The 16,207-nt window shown below is 32.9% G+C and overlaps 1 pseudogene; it reads left to right on the forward strand.

Annotated features, from left to right (window-relative positions):
- Nucleotides 1-6,268: 6,268 nt before the first annotated feature.
- Nucleotides 6,269-16,207, forward strand: part of LOC149556658 (magnesium transporter MRS2-4-like) — a 73,295-nt pseudogene continuing 63,356 nt past the window's right edge.

A 16,207-nucleotide genomic window follows, 5' to 3' on the forward strand; every position in this document is an offset into this window, starting at 1 on the left:
AAAGGAAGAACAAAAAAAAGTAAAATGAACTTAAATTAGTCAATTTACAAGATCAAACTTGGGAAAGGAAAAAAAATTTAAAATTGCCATAAGGTGAATGTCTATTTGTTTGTTTTGCACCTTGTCGATGCGGTTCTATGCCCGGCCCTTTCAATGCGTCGAGTTCGCCTTGCTCAATGCCCCTCTTTTCCTTTCTGCTGAAGTGATCTCCCGCCTTTCCTTTCCGGAAGAACCTTGTGATCTCTTGGGCGATTTCTTTCAAATGAGGGTTTTCAGTTTTTTTTTTCTCTTATATCCCACGGCCATCGCAATTGCGATGCCTGATGTCGCAATTGCGATGACATCAGGCTAAAATTGAAAAAAAAAAAGCCAAAAACACATTACCTTTTCCAACCGTCGCAAATTGATGTCGCAAATTGACCTCTAATGTATTAGTGTTTTCCACAATTTTCTCCACAGATAAAGGACCAATAGATGCCGCATACTATTTTTCTAGGAATTCTAGGCCTATGTCTCCAATGGTTTCCAAATACAGCTTCATGAGTTCCTTCCATGCTTTGAAGTTATGTCGGTTCAACTTAGGAATTTCCCTTCTATAAGACATCTTAATCTTTAGCTTAGGTCCTTGAAACCTTATATGGAAGCACCAATATCTCTGATACCAATTGTTTGAAATGTAAAGGAGTAACCAAGAGGGGAGGGGTGAATCAATTACCATGAAAACAAATCCTAGTCCCTTAAGATGTCAACAAAAATTTAAACCAAATCTTTCTTGAAACTTGATTAATATTGGATTTATTACTATCACTTGGTTAACATAGAGATAATTAGATCTTAAGATATTTATTGTGTTTATCCTTTATTAACTTATTTGTAGAACTATAAAGGAAATAAAACAAACACATGGGACACCAAGATTTAACATAGAAACCCAATTTGGAAAAGCCACCGATTGCAACTAGTTACTCTTTTTCACTCTTCTAAAGTGAGCCCTGTTAGGAGCCAACTTTGTTAGAGGTTACAAAACACACTATTAGGTTTGACCCTATTAGAGGATTTAATTCACCCTATTAGGAATGACCTTGTTAGAGGTCTTCAGACACTTCAATCTAGAAATGCCACCCTATTAGAGGATTTGTTGAATAGTTGTTAGGCTATCTTTTATGAGATTTGATTCACTGCTACGAGTGTTAGAAAGTAACAATGACTTGAATTTATTGCTAATGCAACTAAGTTTATGGATTCAAATATCTATTCTTTCTTGATTACTTGATCCTCCTTGATCAGAATATTCTTTGTAGCTCAGTCAACTTGGATACTCTGCCTTTTACCAGATATCCTTCCAAATTTACTTCCTTAATTCATCTTCATAGTTCCACATTTCAATCCTCAATTTGACCTTTCATATATATGATTCACCTTGTCAAGCCAACTTGAATACTCTTTTAATAAACAATTATCATACCTTAATTTGGCTTATAGTAACCAATTAATTTATCAGACTTAGTATGCCAACAGTCAAGTTATATAGAATTGAGTACTTAGTTAACATAGAGGATCCCTTTGTTTGCCAACCAACTCGGGTAGAACTAGAGTTCTATGGTTAACCAAACCAAGTTAGTTAGTATAGACTTCATGCTGACTTTCTTTTGATAAACAACTTCAGTCAATACAATCTTACCTTCATTAACCAACTGAGCTCAATTAATATAGTCTCTAAACTTGGTTATAAATGAACACTTGGCACATATAGAAAATTATCTTCGATGACCAAGTGAGCTTCACTATCACTAATTGCTTGGTAAAGGCTTTACATTTTGTGTAAAATGAATCACAATATACAATTGAATAATTATTTTCAATAGGCTAATTATGTAATTAATGATCAACAAGGTCGTCAAGGCATCACTGACCACCTTCCAAAGGGACTAAAATGTTATCCTAGAGAATTTAGTAGGTTTCCCTACTACAACTAGATAAAAATTGTGCATTTGTTTGATACTAAGCATATTGGATAGAATGTAACATAGACACTGTAGAAAATATTGGAAGGAAGGTGTAACAAAGAAAAACTTGCAAAAAATTTTAGTGACATTCATAATTCCAATCATGCAATGGAAAATATCATTAAATCAAATAGAAATAGAGACCCAATTAATGCAAGTGCCTTTCCTTGGTTATTAATGGAGTAGAAAAGTAATGCCATAAAATAATTCATACAAAAAATTCAATATCCTACAAGATTTGATGAACATATAAGCAATCTCATATCAAAGAAAAGTGGATTTGGGCCAAAGCTAAAAATTCATGATTCACATACCTTCATCAAGGTAAGTCATGATCTTTTGTATTTAAAATATATTTGTGAAACTGCATTCAATTTTTATTGTATTACATTAGAAAAGAATGTAATGATCAGTTGACAATTATTGCAGCATGTGCTTACCCTATCGCTCCCAAACAACTTTGACAATAATATCAAACACGTGATATATGATCTTGGAAAATACATGAGGTAAACAATGTTATTTGTTTGATATATCAAACAAGTAATATATTGTAAAGTCTTGTATTTATATATTTATGTGCCTTGAAGTTGGTTTTCATCCAAAGAAATCCATAAAGGAGATATTAAATATTGGAAGAAAATAATTCATTGACTAATGTGTGAAATGCAAAAGTGTTTACCTTCAATTTTTTTCAATGTACAAGAACACTACCTCATACACCAAGTTGAGGAGATTGAATTGTGTGGACCTATACAACCTAGGTCAATGTGGATGTTTTAGAGACACTTAAATTTTTTGAAGGGTTTGGTTTGACAAAGAGCACATCCCAAGGATTCTATGGTTGAGGGATATATGGTATACCAGATGATGGTATACATTACTCAATATCTTTCTAATCTTACATCAAAGACACATATAGATTGCATTTGGGATTTGACTCCATTAAAAAATTTGAAGGGGAGTTATTGGTGGGGAATGGTAGATTTATGAAAGTGAAAGGTAATAAATTATGAGATGTTATTGTAGTTAATTAATTCTTAATCTTCAAAATAAATCTATTGTAAATCATCTATTTACTTTTGTGCAGTTGCTAAAGAGTGGGATGCAATACATTTGTTTATTGCAAATAATCAAGAATGGATGACAGTATGGATTGAATAATGTCAACATTTAGGTCATAGATTAAAATAGGAATTTTTGTCTTCATTCATTATAAAATCTCATTGTAATGGAGATCCCAATGTTACACAAAAGGAAATAGATTTAGCATATGGTTTAAGAGATCTCCATGTACTTATAAGTTTGTTAATCAATCATATGTTTTTGAATTCGTGATGCAATAATTTATACATGTTTGACATTATTGTAGGTGAAACACCACAAGGATATGTTATGCAAAGGTTATAAATTTTGCATCAAAATATTGGATGAAACAAAGAAAACTTTGATTTTGGGATAAGTGCAATCTTCCAGGTGACCAATATTTCATCTAGAAATGACCTACATCCTCGAGAGTCTCAAAATTGAAAAGGATTCATGATGAAAAAATTTATACATTGACATCAAACAAGTCTATTTACTTTAGTAGCTTCTTTAACTACTCACTCCTATGTTTTTCAAATCATTCTTGTCAAATTTGATGCCTTAGGTTACACTTATGGACATTAAAAAATTCAAAAAGATCAGTCAGAGAGGAAATATCCCTCTAATTTATAGAGAAGAGGTAACCCTTTTCCTTCTTCTGGTGATCACCATTGCATTTAGTCGATCAGCCGAACATTTCTATTAGAAGTGGAATATTGCAAATGGAGGTGCAACTTTTGTAAATTAATGTTTTTTACACTTGAAGAAGCTCCCTCAAAAAAGAGGGAAAATATGTACTTCTGAAGTTCATCAAAATTTCATTTCTGTAGTGATTGTTACCTAGGGATTGGAAACCCTAAATATTTCCCTCCCATTCAACTATGTGAAAAAATATAAAAGGTAAGCTTTTAAAGATAATTTATAGATTATTTTGCATTATATAGTATTTAATTCTTTAAAGAATTAAATATTCAAATATTCAAATGCAAAATAATCAAATACCAAATGAATTTAAATAAGTCTCTCAAATAATTAATTCTATAAGGATTAATTATTATTGTAATGCGAAAAGAGATAAGGGAGGTAAGATAAAAGTGAAAAAATAATTTAAAAGAATTAATTATTATTGTAACATGATGCAATTACGGAAAACCTGTATGAGGAGAGACTTTTGGGAGATGAGCTAGGTTGGAAAAGCAATAATTAATTCTTAATAGAATTAATTATTGTTGTAATGTGCCTAAGAGATAAAATATTTGTGATAGGAAGTTATAGGTAGTTGGGAAACTACTCGGGTAGGATATCTTTAAAAGTAGGAAATTCTATTGTAAAGGGGTTCTTCTCCCATTTCATAGGTCTGCACTTTTGAAGGAAAGGGAAGACAATTTTAGGTTTTCAATTTTGTAACGAGAAAGGGTTTGACCCTCTATAGATACAAAATTAGAACTACTTTTGTTTAAGTATTTATGCTTTAAACTTTGAACATATTTTTCAAAAGCTATGACAAAGTAATATAAAATTATGTAGTTTTATATGTTGAACTTTCTAGAGTAGACACTATTGTTTACTTTGTAGTGGTTCATGTTCTTGTGGATATCAATCACTTGTGAAAGTTTTGGCTTTTCTTTTGTTGCATATTGGAAACTTGTTTTTTGGAGTTTAAAGGTTTTGAGGGAGGAAGTTAAATTGTTCATTTACTCCTCATTTTAATATTCAGTCATGTTGATAAATGGATGTTAGTGTTCCTTCATTGCCTTTTGGGTTAAAGGCATATCGAAAAATTATTTATTTTGAATGAAAACGAGGGAGCTATACCTTTATTTCAAAATTTAGAGAGCACTTGAGAAGATAATTGCAAGTGACTCTATTGTTGGTTTCAGAGTTTGTCTTTCTTTTTTGGGTATTTGAGTCATTCATGAAGGTGTTTTTGAGAGGACAAACCTGCTCACTAACAAATTTTGGCGACTGCTGGGAAAATCAGAGTGCCTTGTGCAGTTGATTTCATAAATTTGAGGTACCTCCCCAAAGGATGGAGGTTGGTGGCTCTATTGAAGATAAATACTAGAAGTTATTTTAGAGATATCCAATAATCTTGAAGAATTGGATCCCTACCAAAAATGAAGATGATGTTGATATGTTTATTTTTATTCCTCCATTTAGAGAAAATCCAATCCAAGAAATCACAGAGGATTTGGCAAAGTGATTAGCTTTTTAAAAATATTTTTATGGTGCTATCCTCATCCAAAGAAAATCTCCTGTGAAAGAGCCAAAAAAAGAAGAGAAAATTTTTGAAGTAAAAGAAATTGGTGAAGTGATACATGAACAAGAAAATGCTCTTGAAAAGGAATCAAGGGACAATCAAGAAGAAGAAAAGAATTCATGTGTCTTTCAGCCCACTACAAATCTTTTCCATTATCTTCCTTTGGAGGAATCAATATAGCAGTTTATGGTGAAAAAATAACAAGAGCAATCAAAAGTTCAAGAAACTCAAGGTATGGAAATTTTTATTGGCATTTCATAAACCTTTGTGAAAGATGTTGATTTGAAAAATGTAGAAGGAAATTACAATTATGTTTTTATTTTCCCTCCCATGTGTATATCTTTCATAGATGAGATGAATTTTACTTTGGTCGTGTTACTTTCCCTTCAACCAAATATGCATTAATCTTTCCAAAAATTGATTTGAAAAGACTCATACTTTTCCTAGCCTATAAATGGTCACAATTAGTTTTTAGGTTTTTCCCCTCTCCATTGTAAATAACTACCTTTATTTTGCAATTTTCAGCTTGGTTTTTTTTTTTTTTTTGGTTTGTTGTTTCAATAAAGGCTTTGTCAGCTTTGAGCTTTCCCCCTTTCCTTGGGGTAATCCATACTCTGAGAAGTTTTAAAAAATAAAGGCCCTCCCATTAATTGGTCGTATCCCATGCTCATCCAGTTTCATTATCAAAGTTGTAAGCTTCATACCTTGTTTGAAATTCATTTTTATTTGTTGTGGGCCATATATGGAAACATAATGATAACATAGTGAAGGACACCTGACAATGTGAAAGTGCAAAGGTTCTGGATATTTTTGTACTTTTATTTCAAGAAGTTAGGGTTTTCAAAAAAAATTCATGGTGGATGGTCTTTAAAATGGAGATACATTTATCAACAACATTCAATGTTATGACATATGAATGGGGATTACACCCACAGTTCCATCTTCTACAACTGTGGCAAATAGTGGGTGGACATTTGTCAAATGTGTAGCAATTTGAATCTATTTTTTTTAGGGTATAAATTGACATAAAGAGCATTATGTGCATTTAAAGGTTTGGTCAAATTATCAATATTGGTACATATGCAAACTATTGGATACTAAGAAATATGAATGAGATCTCTTGTGAGGGTTGAATCATAGGTCTGTGTAAGAAAGGTCTGATGTTCAAGGAGAATCGAGATCTTCTCACTTGATCCATTGAACCAAGTTGTTCTTCAATTTGTGGATCAACTTAGGAAACAATTTTCTTGCAAAAAATCATCTAAAATTCAGAGAAGTAATCCCACCGGCATCAAAAAATCTCTGGTAGTCATGCTAAAGTAGTAGATGGGTTATAGTGTGAACTCCCATTTGAGTTCCATGTATTGGAAATAGCTTTGGATGTGGTTTGTACAAACATGGATACAAATGTTGCACTTCTTGAGCGCGAGGCTTACTCTGTATTGAAGGAACTACTTATGAAAGTCAGAAAGAATCTTGAGAGTGTAAGATTCCTAAAAAGCGATCTTACCCATCTCCTTGGATAGGTGCAGAAGGTAAGGGATGAGCTTGAACAAATTCTAGATGATGATGAAGATATAGCTAATTCATATTTAAAATAAAAGTATAATCAAACTCTACAACTAGAAGCTTCAGTACCAGCTGGTCATCCAAGTGGTTTAGCTATTACCAACAAAGTTTGTATGTGAATACATTAATGACACAGAAGATTTTGTGAACATTTAGTTGGATAACCATCACAATGAACTCATTCAATTTCAACTTAGTCTTGAAAATGGAAGCTTTGTGATAGTCATTGCTACTATGTTAGCAGGAATATTTGGGATGAATGTACATGTTTTGCTCTATGATATTCATGGCTTATTTTTCCCTTTGTGGGGATCTATTCCATTAGGGTGTGTCACACTATTTTTATAATTACAAAATTGGTTGCTCAAGCAGGCCCATAAACATGCAATAAAAGCATACAATCAAAGGGTCCATGTAGTAAGTATGATACCTACTCAAGCATGAAAACACTTCAGATGTAAAATAACTATTATCACATGTGGAACACAAAGAGTTCTGTTCCAAAACATGACATACATGCATGGAAAATATGGAAACTAGGTAAACCATCAAGATTGGTTGGTGAATAAATGAGATCATAACTGCAGGCCATTACAATGCATATAAATAGATTTGTGAGATCACTGGAAAAGGGATGTAGTTTGGTGCATTTTGAGATTGATGGTTTTGATACTCAATTACCAAAATCATGGGAATGAGCTATGTTGTCAGGTTAATGAAAGAGGAGAAATTATGCTTTGTGTGGTTGTGACATTGGAGCACCTGGAAGTAGTAAAATTGTTAGTGAAAATGAAGCCAGTTTAATGGAAATGATGATTTTCCTTGAGCAAAGATATGATTATGGGAGTTCTAAATTTTGGTTTGTGTTGCAACTAGTCATTCCATGCACAAACAATAATTTTGAAGAAAAGTCTTGTTGTTGAAGTGCATAGGATTATGTGCATGGTATGATCAATAATATGATCATTAACCGAGCACAAAGAGGTTCAATGCAGAATGGTAGTGCACCACAATTGATGGGTGAGTTTAAGGCAATTCATTTCAACCAAGCTACAAAAGGGAATGATATCTAGTTCGAGTGTTACATAGTTGGACATTTTGGTGGCATGATAGTGTTCATGATTGAAATTGTAGGACTGTGTATATTATCTATTGATAGTTACTCTAGAAGAAGATCATCACCTTCATGCTATTGATACTCTACATTTTTTCTCGATAGTTGCATAGTTGAGTCAACAAAAAATATGCAACTTTAGTAACATAGAGTAATCTGAAAAGGAAGATGCACTATTTTTATACAAAGTCTTGTGTCATGAGATGGAAGGATTCTTATTCTTGCATTGGGTCTAGCTTCAAGAGCTTCTATTAACCTTTGAAAAACATTGGGAAATGCATTAGGAGCTCCATAATATTCCCATTGTTACACACTACTTTGTTTAAAAGGCCATATAGATGATAGATAAATGATGAAGAATTGTCCAGAGAAGATCTTATCAGAAACACAAGGATTTGTTAAGTATCGACCCCATGGCCCAAAGGACAGACACTGGATTGTAGCAGATAGAGATTTTGGAGTTCTTTGCATCCTAACACAGAATGCAACCCTTAATTAGAGCCATTGTTACCTAGGGATTGGAAACCCTATAGATTTCCCTCCCATTCAACTATGTGGAAAAATATAAAAGGTAAGCTTTTAAAGATAATTTATAACTTATTCTGCATTATATAGTATTTAATTTTTTTAAAGAATTAAATATTCAAATATTCAAATGCAAAATAATCAAATACCAAATGAATTTAAATAAGTCTCTCAAATAATTAATTCTATAAGGATTAATTATTATTGTAATGGGAAAAGAGATAAGGGAGGTAAGATAAAAGTAAAAAAAGAATTTAAAAGAATTAATTATTATTGTAACACGATGCATTTGTGGAAAACCTATACAGGGAGAGACTTTTGGGAGATGGGCTAGGTTGGACAAGCAATAATTAATTCTTAATAGAATTAATTATTGTTGTAATGTGCCTAAGAGATAAAAGATTTGTGATAGGAAGTTATAGGTAGTTGGGAAACTACTCGAGTAGGATTTCTTTAAAAGTAGGAAATTCTATTGTAAAAAGGCTCTTCTCTCATTTCATAGGTCTACACTTCTAAAGGAAAGGGAAGGAAATTTTAAGTTTTCAATTTTCTAACGAGAAAGGGTTTGTCCCTCCATAAATACGAAATCATAATTACTTTTGTTTAAGTATTTATGCTTTAAACTTTGAACATGTTTTTTGAAAACTGTGACAAAGTAATATAAAATGTAGTTTTATATGTTGAACTTTCTGGAGTAGATACTATTGTTTACTCTGTAGTGGTTCACGTTCTTGTGGATATCAATCACTTGTGAAAGTTTTGGCTTTTCTTTTGTTGCATATTGGAAAATTGTTTTTTGGAGTTTAAAGGTTCCGAGGGAGGAAGTTAAGCTATTCATTTACTCCTCATTTTAATATTCAGTCATGTTGATAAATGGATTTTAGTGTTCCTTCATTTCCTTTTGGGTTAAAGGCATATCAAAAAAATTATTTATTTTGAATGAAAAGGAGGGATTTGTACCTTTATTTCAAAATTCATAGAGCACTTGACAAGATAATTGCAAGTGACTCTATTTTTGGTTTCAAAGTTTGTCTTTCTTTTTTGGGCATTCGAGAGTCATTCGTGAAGGTGTTTTTGAGAGGACAAACCTATTCACTAATAGTGATTTTAGGGATAAAATCTAGTGTTGAAACTCTTTGTTGAGTCATATTTCCTCCTCTAAACAGTTATAAGTCAATAATCTAACTAAAAATTTTACAGCCAGAATAAAACTACAAACTACATTAAGGGTTGTAATTCCAATTAAAAATTTAGCAAAGTCTATAAACAATATTGTAATGCCAATTAAAAATTTAGCAAAAGTCTACAAGCAATAGCAAAGATAGAAAGACATATTTCTTGTAGTCATTGATTTTATAGACCTTGTGGTATACAAATTGGCCATGGAGTTACACATCCACATATTATCTTTGATGAGTTCCAATTGCAAAGACCACATCAAAAGTTGAAGTACATGCATCAAACATTAATCCTTCAATAACTTTGAAGATGGAAATAAAATAACTAAGATGAAGGAAATCTAAATTTATAAAATATATTATCATGCTCGTGTAATTAGCATTTATTTTCTCATCACTGTCATTGTAGTGCATGTGATACTTTTTATACCTTCAAATCTATAGCAAATCATTTTAATATATCTTCAACAAATTTCACATAACATGATAGATTAAAGTTGGTAGAAAAATAATAACATTATAAAATTTCATCATAACTGAAAATATTTAAGGATACTGAGTCTTAGTCCTGCAATAACTATCCCATATTTTATATACAATAAGCTATCAATAGCCATGGCTATTGAAAAAGAAATAGAATATGAGAGCAAGAGTAACAAGGATGACATATATTACAATAGTAGAAGCAACATCTAGTATCAATAGAGATAGGGAACATCAATCTATTGTAACCCAAGAAATATTCTTGAGAAAAATCTTGAAGTTTCTTGTCAAAAATCAAACCTTTGAAAGGTCCGTAAAGCTCAATAGGACAATTATTTTATTCCAATATTAACACAAATAATGTAACCTTATTGTGAGTCTTGAGAAGCAATTAGTATAAATTATAATAGTCGATTAAAAGCATTTGTATAGTGAAGTTTACAATATAGTTATCATCATCTCCTCTTGTTGTGTTGGGCTTGCAGGTAAGGTTAGAAGTCCTTCTAATTCTCCTTCCTTCTTCTAATATCTAATATGTGTACTATTGAAAGTAGATCTAATGCACAACCTACTTGTTCATGGATTTTGACCTTATCCTGTGCTTTTTTGTCATGACACAAACGATTGAATTATGTAGTGGTGGTAATTTTATAGGTCATTACAATTTGAAAATAAGAAAAAATAAGATAAAAATAAAAGCTAATGGAATTATAAAAAAAGAATAAATGAGACTCCATGACATCTAATAGACCATCGATCTGTAAAACTAAGAATACAATTATTTTAAAAGTAGATGTTTTTTCACCATCTATGTAGTCCTTCTCATTATGTCCTCTACCATTCTCATGCATAGTGCAACATTGTAACCCACCTAGGTAATTTTAGGATGAGTGTTCAGAGCCTCTTTCATATTACTCTAGTTGAAAAAGAGGTTGAGATAGTCAGTACCATTGTCAAAACTGTAATAGGGAACAATTTTTCCAGTTATAGTTGGAAACTGGCAGTGACCAAAGAAAATTTAAAAATACTAACAAAAATTATCAAGCAACTTCCAAAAAATGTACAAAATTAGATGCTAATTTAATCTAACTATTCTAGTAAGAATTTGGTAGTCTCAATCCATTAACATGCAAAATGACCCTTTTACAACTTATCTGCAGTCACAAATTATGACTTTGCTCATTCACTTTTAAGAATTCCAACCTATGACCATACACAATCTTCTGAGAGGACTTAAATATGTCCACATGAATAGCCTCAACCATTACCATGTCAGTCATAAAATTGTTTACCCTTCATGGTGTACATGCCACTTTTTTCCAAAAGTTGCTCAAGTTGCAACATTGCAATGTTGACAGTATTTGAAAATTTTGACAACTCCATTACAAATTTTGACTTACTTGCCATGAATTGATGAAAAGTGATTCCAAAAGTTGTTTTTAGTCTCAATAGACCCAAATCAACCTATTTTGTTCCTTTGACCCATGCTTTGATTTTTTGACCAAGTTTTTCCCATTTGACCATTTCTTGCACTTCCTTGACAACAATTGGGCAATAATGTACCAAATGACTAAGAAATACATAAGGAATTCAATGTCACACACTCGGGTTATCATTGAACCCTTATTACACTCTTGACTCACTCTTGAATGTCCAAGCCAAAATGTGTAGTAGGATTTGAGTGCATCTTAGGGGTGCTCCTTCACCATTCTCCCCCAAAAGCAAAACAAATTGTCAAGGAACTCAGGGGTTGACAAACTAGGATGAATTCCTCTTTTCTTTAATTCTACTTTTGGTACCCATGTTGCTTCACTGGTAGGTTGACCCTTCAATTTGAGCTGATAATCCATGTAGGTCTTAGACCTAATCACCTTCCCTACCTTGGAGCTAAAAATATTCTCTTCTATAGAAGGAAAACTATTTGGTGGAGGCAATTTGTTAATGATTGCAGCAATGTCTATATCTATCTAAAGTTTGGGTATGGTAGGCTCTTTAGATAGTATCAAATATGCAACATTAAACACCAATGATAGTTCCACATGAGATGGTAAATCATAATTGTAGGCATTAGCTCCATATTTGGCCAATATGTTGCAAGGGCCAATAATTTTTATCTATAGTTTTTGTGGTTCAACTTTTTACAACCTATCTTTGTTTAGATGGACCATAGCCATATCTTCCACTCCACAAAATATAGGTATTGTATTACACATGAACAAAATATATAAGTATTGTATTGTAGACTTCTATGTCAGAATTGTTGGTCTCATATTGGTTTTGACAATTGAGTGTCAACACACTTAAGAAATTTCTAAGTTGATGCTAAGTATAATATAGATGCCAAGCTACAGTATGTATCGAGCTAGAAATGCAATGAGTGTTGAGTCACAATAGATGCCGAGTAGATAGACAATGCCGAGAAAGTTTCAAGTGCCGAGTGACAACTGATGCCAAGCCAGTATATGTGCCGAGAAAAGTATAGGTGTTAAGTGAGACAGAGTTACTATAAGAGCCTAGCAATATAGAAATCCTATATATGTCAAGCATCAGCAATTAGTAAGTGTTGAGTAACATAGAATTAGCATTTTGTGCCTTCACAAACTTAGATGTAAACTATTTTTGAGTTGACTCAAGATGAATCTCAAAGGATCTAAAAGATAAGATTGAACCTATTACACTCCCTATGTAATCAACATGCAACCAATCAGAAAAATGGAGAGAGCATGCAACCAATCAGGAAATATGGAAAGAATTGAGTAGGAAAAGATGGATGAATCTTCGATCGTAGATTCATACCTAACCCTAAGTCTCAAAATATTTTTAAGGACGTCGAAACCCCATAATTCTAATGTGTGTAAGAGGTCATGTGGATAGTATGGAATGCATGAGAGAATGCAAGCGAAGTTTTGAAGGAAGTTTTAAGGGGTGTAAAGACTTAAAAGAAGAATAACATTGCAGAATCAAGTTGTTCAAGACAGAGTATCAACACTACAAATAGAGTTATATCAGGTCAAGAAGGATTAGATTAGATTGGACAAAAGAAGGATATGAATTCAACAATTGAGGATTGTAAGTTATTAGGTCATCACATTCTACTATAATTTCTATCCATTGTATTAAGATAATGAAAATCCTATGAAGATAGGTTGGTTTAATAGCCATATTGTAAATCCTTTAATAGGGTGACATTCCAAGTGAATTTTTGTATATCCTTTAGATAGGTCACTTTTAACAGAGTGTTGAGCCTTTAATAGGGTAGGCCTTTCACAGGGTAGATCATTGATGATGGTCAAACTTTGTAACCTTGACAAGTTACATATTGTTGTAGTGATAAGTTGTGGGTGTCATCCCCACCCCAGTTTTACCTTCTCATTTTGGAGAGTTTTTGGGTGATCAAATCTTGTGTTATCTATTTTCATGCATGTCTTTACTTTCATATTTATTGGAAGATGTTTGATCCATGTGATTGATTTCAGTTAAATAGTTTAAGAGGATAAATTTTTTTACTTCTGATTCACCCCCCCCCCCCCCCCCCCCCCCCCCCCCTCTTAGAAGTAAATCTTCCCACTTCTGAATTCCAACAATTGGTATCAAAGCCTAGTTCTTACAAGGTGAAGCCTTATATCTTGAAGCAAAGATCTAGTAATGGAGGTCTAAAAGCTTGGGAAGATTATAGAGAATTAGGAGATCAAGATACATCTCATTTTACATTCTCTGGAAGTAGCTAGGGAAGAATTGAGGAAATCCCTAAAGAAAAGAAAAGAAATGACCATAGCTGAAAATGATACACAGTACAAGGAGACTGACACCTCAAAATTATTTTCCAATGGAGATTCTAAGGAATTTGATGCAGCAATTTCAGACCTGATGGAGAAAAATAGAGCTCAAGAAGAAGAGATTAGTACTCTCAAGATTGAACTAGAATCACAACCCATGATGCTTTGTGAAGTGACTAAATAGAAGAAGAGAGTTATTGAGGATAAAGCTATGATAGAAGATGACAAGAGAAACCTTGCCAATAGACTAGAGGAAAAGTTAACTGAGCTTGCAAGAATTTCCAACATGCAGCTAGACACCCTAAACCAAATGATGAATGCTCATCATGAGATGAATATCAAGGACATTGAGATCTCTACACTAAAGATGCAAAATGAACAACTACAAAATGACTTGAGAAGAGAGAAGGAAAATTTAGAGAGATTCAAAAAACCTAATGAAGCTATCAAGTACTCTGAATAGCTACTGAAATCATCAAGATCTAGCAATAACACTTTAGGACTAGGATACACTAGTACTGAAGGAGAGTCATCCAAGACTGCAAAAGAAAGAAATAAAAAACTTAAGAACACAAAACCCACTTGTCATTTTTGTGGTAAAAAGGGACATACCTCTAATGTGTAAAGGAGCAAGAATGCCAATTAGCATGACAAACCTAAAAACATGGGTCACTGCCACAAGTGCAATAAGAAAGGTCATCAAGCACATGAGTGTAGGACTAGAACTATGAGGACACCAAGATTTGAAGGTCACTACTACAATTGCAAAAAGTATGGACATAGAGCCTTTGAATTTAGATCAAAGTCTATGTGGACACCAAATCAACCAAAGACAAATAGTCATGGACATCACTACAATTGGGACTACAATACTAGGCATGGTTGTCACTACTGTCAAGAGTATGGACACATTCCAAAAAACTACATAAGAACACATTTTAATGGAAGCTACAATAGATGGTTGAGCAAAACCACTTGCTTTAGTTGTCTAAAGAATGGACACATCAAAAAAAATTGCCCAACTAGGTCAAAGGCACCAAATTCAGAGTTCAACAAAAGAAAATGTAAAGTTGATGCTAAACAAATCAGAGGAGAAATGAATAAAACATGGAAGAAGAAAGATGGAAGCAATACATCCAATGGAGAGATCACTTCACCTAAAAGGTCAAGTGGTCACTCTTCATCCAACTAAGAAAAAAAAGGTATGTGGAACTACTATACAATGCTTTATTATACATTAGTTCCTAGACAAGTAAGTACTAAAAATGATAGATCAACATGAATAGAGATGTAAAGTTAAAACTTCAAGTTTTCACAAGTGTTTTCAAGTAAGGAAAGTTGGGTTTAAATGCCGAGTAAAATCCTAGTACATGCCGAGTTGTCTGCCAAAGTTAGTAGAGGCTGAGTGATTAGTTGCATTTGAGTTAGTAGTGAATGTCAAACAAAGAGAAATTTGTATTGAAGCCAAGTAAGGGAAACTCCAGTGTATGTCAAGTGTTGGAAAGACAATGGAAGCCGAGTAAAGCAAAATTGCTTAAAGAGCCGAGTGGATAGCTGTAAATGCACTAAGCATTAAATGCTATGAAACAAGGGTATATGATCATATTTTGAATCATTTTTCACCATTGTGAGCAAAGAGAAAAAGATGAGAAGAGCGCAAAATGACTTCCAAGAAAAGTTTGAAGCATTTGAGCTGATTTCAACAAAGATTCAGCACAAATTCTTCGAATTCAAGGTATTTATACTTGTGTCAAGCTATGCAGTTTCAAAATTAATTTGTTGAAACCCTAGATTGCACAAATGGCCTCCAATTTTAGAAAACCTCAGGAAAAAGAGCCATTTGAAGTTTAGTTGGTATCAAATGAAGTTAAACAACCTAAATTTTGGCCTATCCCTAAAGTTGCGTATAAAAATGACCCTGTCAGAGTCTTATCCATAATTCCTCCTAAGGTTGTAATGGTTTAGGATGTTAGGAGATGCTATAATTGTAAGATTGGTGCTATAGGAGACATGGAAATCAAGGAAGCATATGAAAATTTGTGTGAGAATGGAGTCTTGAAAGAAGAGTTTTAAATCATTGAGAAGAAGGGATTAACTTGTGCCCTAGATTTCCCTACTATTTTAAAGAGTGAATGGATTAGAATTGTACTCAGTAGGATACATGATGGCAACTTGTGATTAGAAGATTGGCCAATTAAAATATCAAAAAG

This window comes from Cupressus sempervirens, chromosome 5 (genome assembly GCF_028749045.1).
Source record: "Cupressus sempervirens isolate cs-2001-9-10 chromosome 5, ASM2874904v1, whole genome shotgun sequence".
NCBI lineage: Eukaryota > Viridiplantae > Streptophyta > Pinopsida > Cupressales > Cupressaceae > Cupressus > Cupressus sempervirens.